The sequence below is a fragment of the Medicago sativa genome, chromosome 7 (genome assembly GCF_051527215.1).
Source record: "Medicago sativa cultivar Bolivia chromosome 7, Bolivia_mono, whole genome shotgun sequence".
Taxonomy (NCBI): domain Eukaryota; kingdom Viridiplantae; phylum Streptophyta; class Magnoliopsida; order Fabales; family Fabaceae; genus Medicago; species Medicago sativa.
The window spans coordinates 37,172,042-37,190,007 of record NC_140755.1 but is presented as its reverse complement, the minus strand read 5'-3'; the positions used below and the strand labels follow the sequence as shown (position 1 = coordinate 37,190,007).

The following is a 17,966-nucleotide window of genomic DNA, read 5'->3' as shown; positions in this document are numbered from 1 at the left end:
AAGTACTCCCCAGTTCCCATTGATTGTATACATGTATAATTTTTTGGCTTAATTATTGATTTGGTCCCTTGAGTTATTTGTTGGTTACATTTTGGTCTCATAAGTTATTAATGTTACAATTTGGTCACTTAAGTCAGTATATGTTAGCCAAATAAATCCTCACCGTCAGTCTTTTGCCAATACGTTAAATAGGCACATGTGAACGGTGACGTGACAACTTGCAATGTGTATCCACCTTAGACATTGGGTTAACGGTTCTGACGGTGGGGATTTATTTGATTGACGGAAGATGACTTAAAGGGATCAAATTGTAACGTTAATAACTTATGAGACTAAAATGTAACTAACAAATAACTTAAGAGATCACATCAGTAATTAAGCCTAATTTTTTTACACTGCTATTTTCAAATTGAATTCATATACATATACTTGATTGGATTCATAAAACTATTATAAAAGGATAAGTTTTTGTAATTTTGATGGTAAAAATCCAAAATCGCTTGGATGAAATGAAGTTTTTTTTTTTTTTTACCTGCTTAAAATTCATAGAGGATATCTGGTTCACATTAAAACCCAAGTGCATTTCACATTTTTGCATATCTTTACTTTTTTTTAATCAATGGATTATATAACCACAAACAAGCGGTCCCAATAGTACAAGGCGTGCCAAAAAGAATACTAAAGATACACAATGTCAGTTAGGCCAAACAAAAAACAATTAACCGATGTCCAGACATGTAAATGGGCTCGACCACCATCTTTGAGTGCTAAATACAAACGTGGCTTTTTTAGCTTTCAGCCATCCTAAAGACAAATATTTAATTTTATCCAACAACATGGGAGTTACAGAATCATTAAACAGTCGGTTATTACGTTGATGGGATAGGTTCAAATTGAATTCTACATTACTCAGACACAAGAAGCCAAATAAGCTGAAGAAAAGAACGCCTAGCTTTTCCGCCACCTGTTGAATGAATAAACTGCAAAAAGAATGATCAGACATAATGTGAGAGTCCACCCCCGAAAATCCAATCCAATCCTGCACTAACGGCCATAAAGATGCAAAAGTAGTGCACGTTAAGAATAAATGATGCACCGTTTCTATAAGATCACACCCGGAGACACAAACAGACCTCGGAAGAGATGACACCTCTATTCATCAAATTTGATTTAATAGGCAATCATTCACGAAGCAGCCTCCACACAAAAACTGAGACCTATGTTTCTTTACTTAGATTGAAATTAAAACAAGTTTTCTTGGACATCGTAATTTATCGGTTTTTTAATTTTTTGGAAGAGCTAAATTATGTTGCTAGCGGCTCATGTTCGTGATTAATTTTAAAATATTATTATTACTATTTGCATGATTAATTTATATATATTTTAACTTTTAAGAACAATTTTCAGTCAATAAAATTTTCTAATAATAATTTCTGTATAGATATAAAATCCGTTTTGTGTTTCATGTTTGGATGGTAAACATTAATTTAATAGATTTTTTTTTAAAGATCAATTTAATATATTTATTTGCATGATTAATTTATATATATATTTTAATTTTTAAGAACAATTTTCAGTCAATAAAATTTTCTAATAACAATTTCTGTATAGATATAAAATCAGTTTCGTGTTTCATGTTTGGATGGTAAACATTAATTTAATAGATTTTTTTTAAAGATCAATTTAATATATTTATTTGCATGATTAATTTATATATATTTTAATTTTTAAGAACAATTTTCAGTCAATAAAAATTTCTAATAAAAATTTCTGTATAGATATAAAATCAGTTTCGTGTTTCATGTTTGGATGGTAAACATTAATTTAATAGATTTTTTTTAAAGATCAATTTAATATATTTATTTGCATGATTAATTTATATATTTTAATTTTTAAGAACAATTTTCAGTCAATAAAAATTTCTAATAAAAATTTCTGTTTAAGCTTCCTCCTCCTTGAATCTTATGATTTATACTTCTCGTCTATCAGGATTATCAAACCTCCTAATAAGCTGACTCAGTTGAAACTTCGTTTAGTAGATTGTAGGTTTTCTTTTTTGTGCTTTTATTTCTTAGTCATGTAACCAAAAAAAAAGTAAAGGAAAAAACTAACAATTGATTTCAAAAACACATTCACGTGCATATAATACTCTAAATAATCGGAGTGAACTTATTTACATAATAAAAAGATGGATTAATTAAGTAAATTGTCTTTATTTCTTAAAAAAAAAGTAAATAGTTTTTATAAATATTCATAATTTCGTTTTTTGTTCCTATAAAATAAAACTACAGTTTTAGTCCCTTTAAAAAATTTCATTAGTACTTGTTCAAAAAAAAATAAAAAATCTCATCAGTATTTTTAGTCATTGTAAAATTTTCCTTCAACATTTTTAGTCTCGTAAAAGAAACTATGTCAATTTTTGGTCTCTAAAAGGCTAAAGAAAAATATCACATAAACTAAAAAGTATGATTTTATTTTGTAGGACTAAAAATAAAATTATAATATTTAGAGTTGTCAAAAAAAAAAAATATTTAGAGATGATTTACTTGATTAACTTTAAAATGTAAAAATATTGTATTGTCAAAGTTGTTAGTTCTTTTCTACCATAAAAAAGTTCTCAGTTCTGACTGGTAAAAAATAATTTAATAGTTAAGATATTTTTCTTGGACAAATAATTGATAAATGGTCTTTTGTGCACCTCTTAATTTTCTTTTGTTGCTAGAAGCACCTCTTAATTTAATGTGCACAAAGAAAATGCTGAAATTATAAATTTTTTAGAGGCAGCCCGTGTTTCTTTCTATCATATTTAAGTAATTTTTTTTTTTATCATATGTGATCAGAAGGTTGAAAGTAAAATTGTTATAATTTTTATACTCCGTATAACACGGTATAAGATCAAATTCCAACGTCACGTGTTTTGCCTTTAAAAAAAAAGACCATAACTTGTTTTTTTGTTTTTTTATATTTAAAAAACAACATAGCGCATGGGTGCAAATTAAATGACAACTTTGATTTCCTGGTGAGCTTAACTCAGTTGGTATGGACAATGCATAAAATATGCAAGGTCCAGGGGTTCAAATCCCAGCCACCACAAAAAAAAATGTCAACTTTGATAAATAGAGAATCAGAAAAATACTCCATCATTATTAAAAATAAAAATAAAAATATTCCCTCCATCCTAAATAAACACATATTACATAGTTCGTCCTTGTTAAGAAAATTTGGTATTCATAAAAAAATATAGTGTAGTTAATGTTTCAATATTTTTTTTTTCCAAGCAAAAGTAATGCTTTAAGCATTACATCATGATATATAAACAAAAAGAGTAGATACAAAAAAGAGGGGGAACTAGGTCAAAACCCTCTCAGAAATAAACAAACCTATAGTTAGGCATGCCTAGTCTATTAGTAATATAATTTTTCCTAATGCAGTCAGGGAGTGAAGGGAACCAAACAAATGAAGATAGAGCTAAACCAACATTAGCCATACTATATGCACATGAGTTCCCTTCTCTATACACATGTGATCAAAAAATTCATTTGCTTAATGTTATCCAAACAGTTGAGTCATCTGTTCCTGAGGGACCAGGGAACCATCTCCTTGTTTTTGAAAGCCAAAGTGACAAGTTTGGAATCAGTTTCAAGCACAAATTAGTCCAGTTCTTCTCAATAGCAATATCAATTGCAGTGATTGCACCAAGGATTTCTGCATTGATGGCTGAGTTTGTGTTTAAGTTTTGAGCAAAAGCACCCAAAAACAAGCTGTTATGATCTCTAAACACCCTCCACAAGAAGCTCTAAGGGGGTTTCTGGTTAGGGCACCATCAGTGTTGACCTTTATCCAATTTCGAATTGGAGGGTTTCAGATAATTTCCTTGATCAAAGGTGCCTTAAGGGGATGAATGTTAACTTTAAGAGCTTTCAAGAGGACAAATTCAGTCATGTCAACTGCCGAGGTGAGATTGGTCTTGTTACCTGTCAGAGAAACCTCAACAATTATAGAATTAATAACAGATTTCAAAAGAATTTTTTTATCTTGGAATCTGGTTTGATTTCTGATGAACCAGATATAATTGAGGATGTTAATAATCACAGCTTTGATCACCAGTTTGCATTATGGAGTCCAATTTCTATCACATATTTTCCAAATGTCTTCAAGAGAGGAAAGGAAAACTGGAAAGTAGTTTTAAGCAAGCCAGCGAACCAGCACCAAATTTTCACTGCTATAGGACACTGGAAGAATAAATGGAAGGTTGATTCAGGAGCTTTAGCGCAAGTATTACAAATAGAGGCAATGGAGCAACCTCTATTCATTAAGTGCTCATCTGTGGGGAGTCTATCATGCATTAGTCTCCAAGCAAGCATAGACTTTGAAGGAGGGGTATCTGGAGACCAAATTGTTTTGGCCCAATGAAACTGCTGAGCAGCCGGAGTTTTGTGAAGAAAAGCATCTTTGAAAGAAAGAATTCCAGAGATATTAGAGGTCCAAATTCTCTTATCTTCTGCACAAATTTTGGGTATTGTTACTTGCTTAACCAGCTGCTTAATTTCTTGAAAAATGACACTGACAGAGTCAGGAATATTCCATTGATAGTCTTGAATAAAATCACACACTTTAGCTTGAAGGTTGTCTGAGATAAAAGTAGGGAGATTGAAAGAGTCTGCTAAGGGTTGACCACACCAATTATCCCTCCAAAAGTTGATTAAAGTGCCATTTCCCAAATTCCAACTAGAATTTTGTAAAACAACTTCATTTTAAGCTTTGATGCTGCTCCAAAGAGAAGAATAAATGTTGTACCTGATGAAGTTTCTTACTTTGAGAACTCTATTCTTTAGAATATCAGCCCAAGGTTCAGAAGAGTTGTGTAATTCCCAACAAAATTTGAGGTTCGATGCTTCATCGAGAGAGATAAGCGACCTGATGCCAAGGCCACCTTCCCTAATAGGCTTGCAAACTTTATGCCAAGCTACAGTCACCATTTTTCAATTTTCAATATTCCCAGACCATATGAAATTTCTAATGCATATTTCAATGTCTTCCAAAAGAGAGATAGGCCAAGAATAGACAGAAATACTATGAATGAGCATACCTTGAATGACTGATTTCACTAGTTGGACTCTTCCGGCAATTGAAAGAAGAGAGGCTTTCCATTTTGAAAATTTGAGTTTAATTTTATTAGCTATTGGTTGTAAAAGAGAAACTTTTGGCTGTCCTTTGAAAATGGGAACCCCCCCTAAGTAGTTGAAAGGTAAGGAGCCAATATTGAAACCCAGCAGATTAACAATGGAATTTAACCTGTTAAAAGGAATGAAATCTGTGTAAATATATGATTATGCTTGATTCACATGTTGATCTGAGCAGGCAGTATAATCAATAAATAATTGCTTGAGATTTTGGATGCAAGACATCTTGGCATTGCAGAAGATCATCACATCATTTGCATATAAAGTATGAGAAGGGAATTTTTTATTGCTTGAAGCAGATATGAGGTCAAGCTTACCATCAAGAACCAATTTAGATATGCCTCTGCTCAAACATCCTCATCTAAACAAAAGAGAACAACGGACAAGGGATCCCCCTGTCTCACTCTCTTTTGCATTGAAAGAAACCATTCTGCTTACCATTGACTGAGATGGATAATCTAGCTGATTCAAGTATTTCTTTAATCCAACCACATAAAGTAGAGTTAAAACCAAAAGCTTGTAAAACATGTAAAATAAACGACCATTCTAGAGTGTCAAAAGCCTTGGCTATGTCAATCTTGAAGACAATGCTTCCTCCAAAAGCTTTCTTATGTAACAAGTTGATTGCTTTTGAGGTCAAACAAATGCAATCCTTTATGTGTCTCCCCTTAATGAAGCCTCTCTACTCCTTTGAAGTGATGTGAGGCATTATTAGAGCAAGCCTATCAGCTAGAATTTTGGATATAATCTTGAACTTGAAATTGGCTAGAGCAATAGATGTATTTAAAACACACACACTCATATATATATATATATATATAAAGTAACATACAGTAATTTGCAAAACCCTCATTTTTTTTTGACGTTTTTACAAGACTAACAATTTTACAAGACGCTCATAGATCCCCAACCCCATGTTAAAATCATAACAATGAAAAGATATTTACCTTGATCAGAAAATAATCACTGGTTGAACAATCAAATGAAAGGAATCATTAGCATGAAAGGATTTGTGACCTTTAGAAAACCACTACTTCATCTTCCTCTTTCGCCATTGGTTTGTCTTCGTCTCAAGTCTCAAAATTAGCATAATCACTAGCATAAAAGGATTTGTGACCTTTAGAAAACCACTACTTCATCTTCCTCTTTAGCATAATCACTGGTTGAACAATCAAATGAAAGGAATCATTAGCATAAAAGGATTTGTGACCTTTAGAAAACCACTACTTCGTCTTCCTCTTTCGCCACTGGTTTGTCTTCGTCTCAAGTCTCAAAATTTAGAGCAAGCGTTTTGTGGTTCCTTTATATTTATGATGTTTCTTTGTGTTTGAGTATCACATCAATGGCGGTTTTTCTTGATTATTGATTTTGACTAACAAAATGCATGGAAAAGACTTCCTTGACACAACATTATGAAATTAAAAGTCCAATATAAAACTTTTATTTAGGGAACCAATATGAACTCAAAAATTAAGTTAAGATAAAAAAAACGTAATTTAAGATACTAATATTTATTTTTACTAATGGATACTACATAATTGAATTGAAGAATTTGTCAAAATCAAATAAATAAAGTCTAGTATAGTTAGTGTTGGTGAAATTTTCAAACACTTTGTTGCTACATCTATGAAACACAAAAGAAATGTTAATCCATCAAACAAAATATTGGTCTAAGTCATAAACTAAGTTGCTCTCTATATGACGTTTCACGGCTCTGTTTAAATGGTGCAACAGTGCTTCCCACCTTGTAGTTTCTAATATAAAACAATCCTCTAAAACTTACAAATAAGCACTCTTTGCACATAGAGAATCAATCGGTAATCATAAAAATTGAATATGAAAATATAAAAAAAAAATATTTTCTGTGTTTCTTTGATGTATCCTTTCTTTCTTTTTGTTTTTTTTTTTGGTGCAAAGAAAGGTCGAAATCCCTAGAAGAAACTGCGAAATTGCACATATATTCACACATGCAAACTCCGGAGATATTATCAAAAAATAGTCTAGGAAGCTCACTAGGAAGGCATCTCCACATTAGTTAGTATTAATTAAAAGAATCTAAGGAGATATGTGTGTCTATAGACTATTAGTGTTAAATAAAGCACATGGTCGTAAAAATAGTTTGTTACATAAATACTTGATGTAGTAACATAAATACTTGATGTACTTTGATACAACTTAAGGGAAAATCATTTCTTACAATCCCCATCATTAAATCATGTCCACCACTCCCACAAATCTCATTGATTTTTTGGTTAACCAAGCCAATGGTGTAAAAAGTCTTGGTGATCTAAATCTCCCTAGTATTCCTCACCAATATATTCAACCTGTTGAAGCTAGAATAGACAAATGCAAAATTATCCCCCAAGACTCAAAGATATCAATACCCATCATTGATTTCACAAACTGGGATGACCTAGAAGTTCAAGATTCCATTTTCAGTGCTGCAACTAAATGGGGTTTCTTCCAAATTGTGAATCATGGGATACCTATTAATGTTCTTGATGATCTCAAAAGCTTCTGTCCATAGGTTCTTTGAATTACCAGTTGAGGAGAAGAAATCATTGAAAGAGAATTCACCACATGATGTTGTGAGGTTGGCAACTAGTTTTAGCTTTCATGCTGAGTCTGTATTGGAGTGGAAGGACAACTTGCATCTTGTGTATACTTCAGAGGATAAAATTCATGCATATTGGCCTCCTGTATGCAAGTAAGAAATATACTTATCCATGGTTATTTTCTACCCTTATGTGCTAGAAAAATATGAAAAAGGTTTAAGTGGTTAAAGAACTCCACCTAATGACGAATTATTTATGAGAGATTAAGTTTGAATCTTGGATGTAACAATTATTAACTAGACTTTAATTAACTCCAGACTTAACTCCGAATTATTAAAGTCCATTTCTCCTCGGAACTGGATGGTTAATATAGAAGAAAAAAAGAGTAAAATATGAAATAGATAATAAATTTGATTTATTAAAGAAACAAAATATAAGGTTTAACTTATACAATTGAAATTAAAGAACAAAAGCAGTAGAAGACATGCTATAACAATCACATTAGAGTAAAATACATGTTTTTCATCTAACGATTAAGCACTTTGAACGTGATTAAATGGAACGGTTATGGTCGTTATCGTTTCACTTTGAATACATGCATGCACCAAATTGTCAAGATTAATTTATTCAACTATTTGAAGCACATTAGTTTTCGTGGTTCAAATATTTGTTTTGTGTTTTGTTTTTTTTTTTTGGTCACGAGTGTTTTGTTATTTATTAGTGACAAATATGTCTCATGTGTTTCTTTAAATATACACACACACATACATAAAAATGACAATTATTTACCCCGTGTTTTTGTTTACCTATTTATAAAATAATTTGTCCTCCCATCAAAAAAGAAAAATTGTCCTATATCTTTCATTTTAGTTAGTGACAGATATTCATCTCGTACATTTTTTAGTATCAATGATAGATGTGTCCCATGTTTTTCTTTATACTTATCATTGACAATTATATCTCATGTGTTTTTATGTATCAATAAAAAATATTTATCACATATTTTTTATATCAAATGCACAAACATTTGTTTCACACTTTTTTATGCCAGTAATAAATATTTCTCCTCTATTTTTTTTATACTTACCAGTGATAAATATTTGTCTCATGTTTTTTATGTATGAATGACAAATAATTGTTTCAATACTTTTTGTAATTATTGATATTGATGACTAATACATGTCCAGAGTTTTTTAAATATTAATGAGTGAGAAATAATTGTTTTGTATTTTATTTTGATGGACTAAACATAGCCAGTGATGCCTGTTTGTGTAAACTAACGTTGAAATGTTCAAATTGATTAATTCGTTATTTTGATAAAATAAAAAGTGAAACATTATATTTTTTTCTAATTCATTTGTTGTTAAAAATGTAGCACTAGATTTCCAAAATAATGAATTAGGTGTCACAATTTAAAAGTAAAGGAAAAATGGTTGAGTCGCGACAACTAATTATCACAAGTTCCTTAAAAAAAAACTAATTATCACAAGTTTTTTTTTAAGTAGTATAGTGGTTAGAAAGTCACCTCTAAAGGTGAATAAGTGGAATGTCCGAGTTTGAACTCCGAACCATGCATATATTATGCAATATTTCTATCAACTGAGCTAAATTTACCAAGACTCATTAGTGTATTATAGTTATTTTCATTTTTATCTATCAGAAAATATTAAATTTCACTAATTTATTTATTAGTGACAAACATTTGTTCCATGTATAAATTTTATGTTCCAATAACTTCATAAGTGATTGTTTCTAGGAAAACAACTTGAATAAAATTTGACTCTGAAAAATATAATTAGTGTATTATAATTATTCTCATTTTTATTTTGACGTTATTAAAGATCACTAATTGTAGTTAAAATCTTTTGTCATAAAAATGTGTCCTATGTATGGTTTTATAACTGTAGAATTTTATAATTATTCTTATTTTTGTTAAGAAAATATATAAATAATATTAAACTTGAATAATTGATCAATGACAAACAAAAATGTGTCCAACAAATTCTTTACATTTGCAAAAAAAGATAACATTAAAAAACTGAAGTGTAAAAAAGTTAGCCAATATCATCACGGCTTCCGAGCTCTACTTTCCTCCAAATTCAACAACTCTCAGGTGGAGTTTGCTAGGCGACAAGCAAACGTGGTTGCTCATACTCTCGCAGAAGAGGCCACGTTTCACCCTAGTCCCGTTGTTTATTTTTATATACCCTCTTGTATTGAGACTTTGATTATTAATGAAATGCTATAAGCATTTTTGTTTTAAAAAAAATGTAAACACTAGTTTCAATTACTTTTTAGTCACAATTATTTGTCATGTGTATGGTTTTTAATAAATTATAATTAGTATATTTGTAAAAATATTCAAAAAGTCACACTAATTAATGAGTGTATTGGTTTTGATGTTTTTCGGTTTTTCTTCTTATAATAAGGACCGAAGTACAATTGAAATTAAAGAACATAAGCAGTGGAAGACATGTTATAACAATCTCATTAGAATAAAATACATGTTTTTCATCTAACGATTAAGCACTTTGAACGCGATTAAATGGAACGGTTATGGTCATTATCGTTTCACTTTGAATACATGCATGCACCAGGCAAAAGTTATTATGCATAAGGATTTCCTTATGCATGGTGCATAAGCAAATCAGAACCATTAGATCAAGGACAGGTGTTATAATCTGGTGCTTCAGCTCAAATATATCACAACCGGCCGATATTGCACACGTGTTCTAATCTTGAGCTTCAGATGCTACAGTGTTTCGTCCCTAACAAGATCGCTTTTCTCACCGTTTCCGTCGCCGGCGCCGTTTCACGATCACGATTCTCACCGTTTCTTGCCGTTCCGACGTGATTCTCACCCTTGCTCGCTTCTCCGACGTTATTTTCACCCTTCTCTCCGACGTGATTCACCCTTGATTCGTGCGATTCAGAAATTCACCCTTGTATTTTATTTTGATGAGTGAGAAATATTAATGAGTGATGCGTGTTACTAAAAATTGACATTGAATTGTTCAAATTGATTAATTTGTGCTTTAGATAAAATAAAAAGTGAAACATTATGTTTTTTCTAACTCATTTGTTGTTAAAAATGTAGCACTGAATTTCCAAAAAAAAAATGAATTAGGTGTCACAATTTAAAAGTAAAGAAAAAAGGGTTGAGTCACGAATTAAGTGACAACTAATTATCACAAGTTCCTTAAAAAAAGAACTAATTATCACAAGTTTTTTTTTTTTAAAGTAGCACAGTTGGTTAGAAAGTCACCACTAAAGATGAATAAGTGAGGTGTTCGGGTTTGAACTCTGGACCATATATTATGCAATGTTCCTATCAATTGAGCTAAATTCACTGGGACTCATTTTAGTATATTATAGTTATTTTCATTTTTATATATCAGAAATATTAAATTTCACTAATTGATTAGTGACAAACATTTGTTTCATGTATAAGTTTTATGTTCCAATGACTTCATAGTGATAGTTTCCGGGAAAAAAACTTGAATAAAATTTAACTAAAATATAATTAGTGTATTATAATTATTCTAATTTTTATTTCGACGTTATTAAAGATCACTAGTTGTAACTAAATCTTTTGTCATAAAAATGTGTCTTATGTATGGTTTTATAATGACTAAAATTAGTATTTTATAATTATTCTTATTTTTGTTAAGAAAATATATAAATAATATTAAATTTGAATAATTGATCAATGACATTAAAAGATAACATTTCTTATGCATGTGTCCAACAATTTCTTTAGCGACTCATCTGAAAAAAAAAGATAACATTAAAAAACTGACGTGTAAAAAAGTTATAATTAGTATATCTTATGCCGACGATATTAAAAAAAACTAGTTTCAATTATTTTTTAGTCACAAATATTTGTCATGTGTATGGTTTTTAATAAATTATAATTAGTATATATTAATTATTCTCATTAATATTAAGAAGATATAAAAAATTAATTAATTGATTAGTGACAAATAATTAATCTGTGTAAGAATTGTACGCTTCAACTACACTTTTTGTCATTCATTTTGAGAAAAACAACATGAAAACAATAAAGTGTTTAAAAATAATAATTGATGTGTTATAATTGTTCTGTTTTTTATGTTGAAGATATTAGAAAAGCATTTTTTGGAAATAATTCTTTAGTATACATGTTTCTTTTCTGCATGATTTCTATAATATAAAAATAATATATTTTCATTATCCTCGTTTCTATTTAGAAGACATAAAAATATATTTAACTAATTGATTAGTGATAAACAGTTGTCTCGTGTATGAATTGTACACCCCAACAATACTCTTTAGTGTCTTATTTTGAGAAAAATAATGTTGAAGAAAATAACGAAGTCACGTACCAAAAAGAAGGGATATGAAAATTTATCACTTTTTAGGAGGAATGTAAATATGTACGAGTTCTTTTACAACAATTAGTATATCATAATTATTCTCAATTTTTTTTTAACAAGTAAAAATGAATTATATTAACACCAAAAGAGACACCTCATTAGTACAAGATGTGTCAAAGAAGATGATTAAAGTTTACAACCGAGACCTGCTCACAAAATAAAATAGGCCAAATTAGCCGATATCCAAACAAACAAGCGGACACGACCACCATCTTTGATGGCCAAACACAAAATTAGCTTTAACGACATTAAACCACCAAAAGGAATGAAATTTAACTTTATATAACAACTGGTCTATTGAATTTTCTTTGTGGTTGAAGAGTCTATTATTTCTTTCATTCCACAAAACCCAAACACAAGGGAATCAATTAAGTTGCATAAACGAACGTCTCACGGTTAAACCACCTGTTGACTCACGGTTAAACCACCTGTTGAAAAAGTAAATTGAACAAAATGGTCATGAATGCAATTCGGCTAAGCCATAGAAACCCCAATCTAAGATCGGACTAGAGACCAAAGAGCCCTGAAGTTATTGCAAGAAAGGAACACATGCCAGCCGATTCGGTTTCACCATAACCATTTCTCATTTTTATTTAAAAGATGTATAAAAATCAAATTAACTCATTATAGTGACAAACAAATTCTCACATATGAATTATAAATTTCAACAATATTTTTATCGAGTAATTTGCAGAAAATAACGCGAAAACAATGTAGTGGTAACTTTTCACTTTTTAAAATCAATAAATATGTTTGCTCAAAAAAAATCTAATGAATGTTTTTTTAAAAGAAAAAAACAGGTTTAAAAAAATTAATGGGGCTAGTGTTATAATTTTAATGGTCATTGGGTTTCCTAAGTCTATAGTAGATTAAATAAACTATTTAGATTAAACTTGGTTTCGAGTTCTATCTTTAAATAAATAATCTAACTATTTAAATAACTTACTTTATAAAAATATATTATTTAATAGTCAGAAGTTTTTTTTTTTTTGGTTACAAGCCAGATGTAATATCCCGCCTGACAGTATCGAGATATTACCAGTCGACTGTGTCAGATGAATCTAATTCATGGAGAGAAAGTTAATGGTTAATATTTTATGACATGTCAGTATAATACCGATAAAGTATCAGTGTTGTATTAAACACGCTTAAGGCAAGGGCAATATGGTAATTTCAAGTGGGGAAGGATATTTATGTGGTTTTATCCCAAAAATATCTCATTTCTCTCATTTCTTTCTCTTTCTAAGTTGGGAAAACTCTCTCACGCACATCACCTTCCTTCTCCACCAAATCATTCAAATCTTCTTTCCTCCATGGCAAGTGAAATAAAAAGGGCTCTCTCATGGTCTCTTGTACAAGTAGAAGCTTGGTTATGGATTGATTTTCCTTTTCCACCTCTCATGAAGATAAACCCATCTCTTTTCCTCTTCACCAATCTTCCATGGAACTTCATCCTCTCATGGTAAGCTTCTAAACTTGTTCCTTTATGATCATTTAAGATTAATGAGGTATGGTTTATGTTTGATTTCTTCTATTTCTTCTCTTGAAGAAGTGATTGGAAACCTAGGGTTTGATTGGTGATTGAGTGAGGGTGATGTTTGGAGCATGGCTTTGAGCTTGACAAGGTGTCTTAGTTTGCAAGAGAGACATCAAGAAAGTAATGGTTTGAGCAAAGGAAGCAAGAGGGACAAAGCTAGGGTTTTGGCATGTTTGGGCTTGGCTCATAGTGATGTTTCAAGAACTTGTTTTAGGTGAGTTCCATAGATAGATTTCCCACCCGTTGGGATTATGTTATGTCATGTTAGTATATTATGAGAACTATGAAATTCTAGGGTTTTATGTATATGGTTAATTGCCCCTTTTTATGCCATGCATGCTAAATATGTTTTATACTTGTCATATGAATGTTTTACAAGTTTACTATGGCCTCTAGTGTCATGTTATGCATATGGATGTTTGGTTTTGAGGTTTTTGGGTCAAAAACACCAATTATGCAGGTGCTGGACTGTCATAACTCGCCTCGCGAGTAAGCTACTCGCCACGGCGAGTATGAATGTCGATTGGGGGGTGCTGCTCGCCCCAAGCTCGCCTCGCGAGCAAAACAACTCGCCACGGCGAGTGATACTACTCGCCTCACGAGTAAGTCTGGGCACAAGAGCACAGCTTGCTTGCCTCAGGCCCTGTTGTTATCCTTTGAGATGGTGTTACCCATTCAATCTTTTATAAAAACAGACCCCTCAAACCAAGGTTTTATATGATGATTTTTAAAAGAGTTTTCTTACGAAATGAGGCAAGTATTTAATAGGTTTAGCAATGCATGGTACATGAAAAATTGGCATGTATGATATGGTATGAGTTGGGGTAGCAAGTTATAAATTAAGCAAGGGAAAAACTAGAGCCTTGACATAGTTGTCAAGAACTAGCAAGTTAGCAAGAATCCCTAGAATGTTCATACGCGAAGTATATATCTTCGCACATGATTAAGAATAAGATTGCAAGTATGTTAAGACATGGATTGATTAGTTAATCTCTCCACTAAGACTAAGTATGTACAAATATGAACATTTACCGCTAATCGGATCGATTAAGGTTCCGAGGTAAACATGTATGCATGATTAGGTTTAACCTATACGCACGACAAGACTATGATTATTAAGTAGGTGGCATGTCTCTTGCTATCCACATCAAGGGGATACAAGAGGTTCTCGATCTAAGGGGAACGATTCAAGCCGTAAGGGACCCGCATGTCACTGAAATTAACAAGACGTAGGTGCTCGTGTCTCTTGTTATCCACGCCAGGGGGATACGGGAGGTTCTCGACCTAAGGGGAACGGTTCAAGCCGCAAGGGACCCGCACGACACCGAGGGAGTCCGATGTACGTACATCGGTCATGTATGGGATTTATCTTGGGGTTACTCCACCCGGGACTATCCGTAAAATGAATCAAGATAATAATTGTTTGTTCAACGCTAACCTAATGAATGAACTTAGATACGTTTATGCATGATATGAATACGATTATGTTCCTTATGATTATGTTATGGCATGTAGTATGATTCATGCAAGACCATGTTAAGGACAAGAGCATTAGATGTTATATGACAAGTATAAGGCATGGAATAGAGCAAGATCAGAATGTCACACGGATGACGATCTTAGGTTTCCCCTAATCGTCCGGTTTAGAATCATGTTATGATATGTTAAGCTTAGGCCTTGATACGTAGATCGTATACTTGGCAATGCGGTTTTAGATACCCCTTGACCGCCATGACATGTGTAGGAAGTGAAACCTATAACAAGTAAGATAAGATTAAGACGGCTCTAGTATGCACTACCGTCTAAGTATGCAAGTCCCCACACACGTATAATCAACCGTCAGGTTGTAATGTAGACACGTGGTGACCGTAGGTTTCCCCTTGAGGTTGCCCATAGCTTAGGATTTAGGGGAACTCACTGAGACATTATGTCTCATCCCAATCCTTATTTGTTTCAGATGAGCGGGATGTTATGCAAGCTTGAAGTCGGATGGATATTCAGCAAGGGTGCGTTCGTGTCACTGCAGGATGCTTTGGATTTTTAAGGAAGACATTATATATATATATATGGTTGAGATGTTTATGTTATTTATGTACGAACGCAATTTGTTGTATAATATTCATTCGTATGTAATTTATGTTGTAAATTTTAATGTATCCAGTACTAATATTAACACACGTGCTAGACTTTCTAGATACGTCTGGTATGGGTGTTACACCAGAAGTTTATATAAACTACTTTTTATTGTGCGTAAAAAACTTTAAAAGATTAACAAATTTATGATTGAACACAAATTACAAAATCTAATATGATCATAATATTAATTAAAATTTATTTTTATTAACTAGGTGTGTAAGCCAATTTGGTGGTTTGTAACCTAGGTACATACAATGATATAAGTGCTTGCAATTTCTTTTGAATATGTGATAATTAATATTGATATAAGTCTTCATTGAGTATCATTTTTGCAGGGACCAAGCCCTAGAATATATGAAATGTGCTGAAGCTTTTATTAGAAAATTGCTAAAAGTGCTTCTTAAGAAACTGAATGTGAAGAAGGAGTTGAACAAAGAAAGAGAACACACCTTAATGGATGCAATGATACTAGGCTTCAATTACTACCCAGCTTGTCCTGAACCTCAACTAGCATCAGGGCCATGTCCTCACTCTGATATATCATCTATCACTGTTCTTCTACAAGATGATATTGGTGGACTTTATGTAAGAGACAAAGATAGTGATGGTTGGATCAATGTTCCTCCTGTTAATGGAGCATTGGTGATCAATATTGGGGATGTGCTACAAATAATGAGCAATGAATGCTACAAAAGTGTAGAGCATAGAGTGGTTGTTGATAGTAGAAACAAGACTAGGATCTCAGTGCCAATCTTTGTCAGTCCAGCACATGAGGCTATCATTGGTCCTTTGCCAGAAATGTTGCAGAATGGAGATGAACAATTATATAAACAAATTGTGTTCTCTGAATATTTAAACTATTTCTTCAGCAAAGCTCATGATGGGAAGAAAACTATTGAATTTGCAAAGATATGATTTTTGTCCATCCTTGAAGAGAAAAATGTTGTTCCCACGTCAAAGGATTCTAGGAAACACCGCAAAAATACCAAAATAACCTCATCGGCAGTTAATTATCGATGGATTTTAACCGACAGTAGTTAACTGCCGATAGAAATTGGGGTTAAATTTGTCATTTTATGGTGTTTCTTAGCTTTGTTTGTAATGTATACAACAATTTTCCCTTGAAGATTGGTTGAAATGGAAATGTGTTCCACAAAATTCATGTAGACTTGATAATTTAGTGGGATCTATTTAAATTTCAACCGATATGATGATTGTGTGAAAAAGTGTGTTAGATGAGTGTGTTGATAGCATTACTTTAAACGTGTGCTTGAATCTAGGTAATTTTTTTCTATTTGAATTCTTATTGAAGAAAGTGCAACTACTTGCACATGATTATATAGAGACAATTAGATACATCATATAACATAGCTTAAATAAAACATGTTTGGACTAAATTGTTTGTTTTTTGGTCAATGGACTAACTTGTTTTATTATTATTTTCTTAATAAAAAGTTGACAACAGTTACAATGATGAAAGAAAACTATGCAAACCCCTTTAGGTTAATATGGTTTTACAAAGGTGTTTATGTAGCCCTCAACTTCATTATCTATGATCTTAACAAAGTGGATTGCATGCCTTTTCCTGTGCCCAACTCTTCCTATCGGGATGGGTTTCAGTTCAAATTTTTGGGAGTTTTGTTCCTTGGGCGCCAATAGTTTGATGGCCAGAACATGGGGCCACAAATCGATTCATGTGTGCACAAGTAGTAAAGATCTCACTGATTATGGTGTTTTTGTGATTAAAGTGTGCTGAAAAGGTTTTTGTTGTGGGGTAGGAGCCTTCATCTGGTGTCAATCCTTGAGTTAAGGCTGACAATTTGTTGCCTTTTTTTAATGTCAGAGACTTGTGCTTATGGGTACTGATATGTTTTCTTTTGTCGTATTCTGCAGATTTTCTTTCCTTTTATGGATCAATTTTCGGTTTCAATTAGGGTTTGAAGTGTGGATATAGCTTTTGGAGTGAGATTGGAGCTCTCTCTGGTGTCAATCGTTTTGTGAAGGCAGACAGATTGTTGTTTTTTCCTTGAGTGTCAGATACTTGGGCTTATGTGTACTGATTTCTCATCTTTTGTCATCTTCTGCATTTTTCTTTCCTTTTATGGATCAGATTTATGGCTTCAATTAGGGTTTTGATGTG

At 32.0% G+C, this 17,966-nt stretch overlaps 2 pseudogenes; both read left to right on the top strand.

Moving 5' to 3' along the window:
* Positions 1-7,398: 7,398 nt before the first annotated feature.
* On the top strand, positions 7,399-7,710 carry LOC146906032 (feruloyl CoA ortho-hydroxylase F6H1-3 pseudogene; annotated as a pseudogene).
* Positions 7,711-16,161: 8,451 nt separating this feature from the next.
* LOC146906031 (feruloyl CoA ortho-hydroxylase F6H1-3 pseudogene) lies at positions 16,162-16,741 on the top strand (annotated as a pseudogene).
* The last annotated feature ends 1,225 nt before the right edge of the window (positions 16,742-17,966 follow it).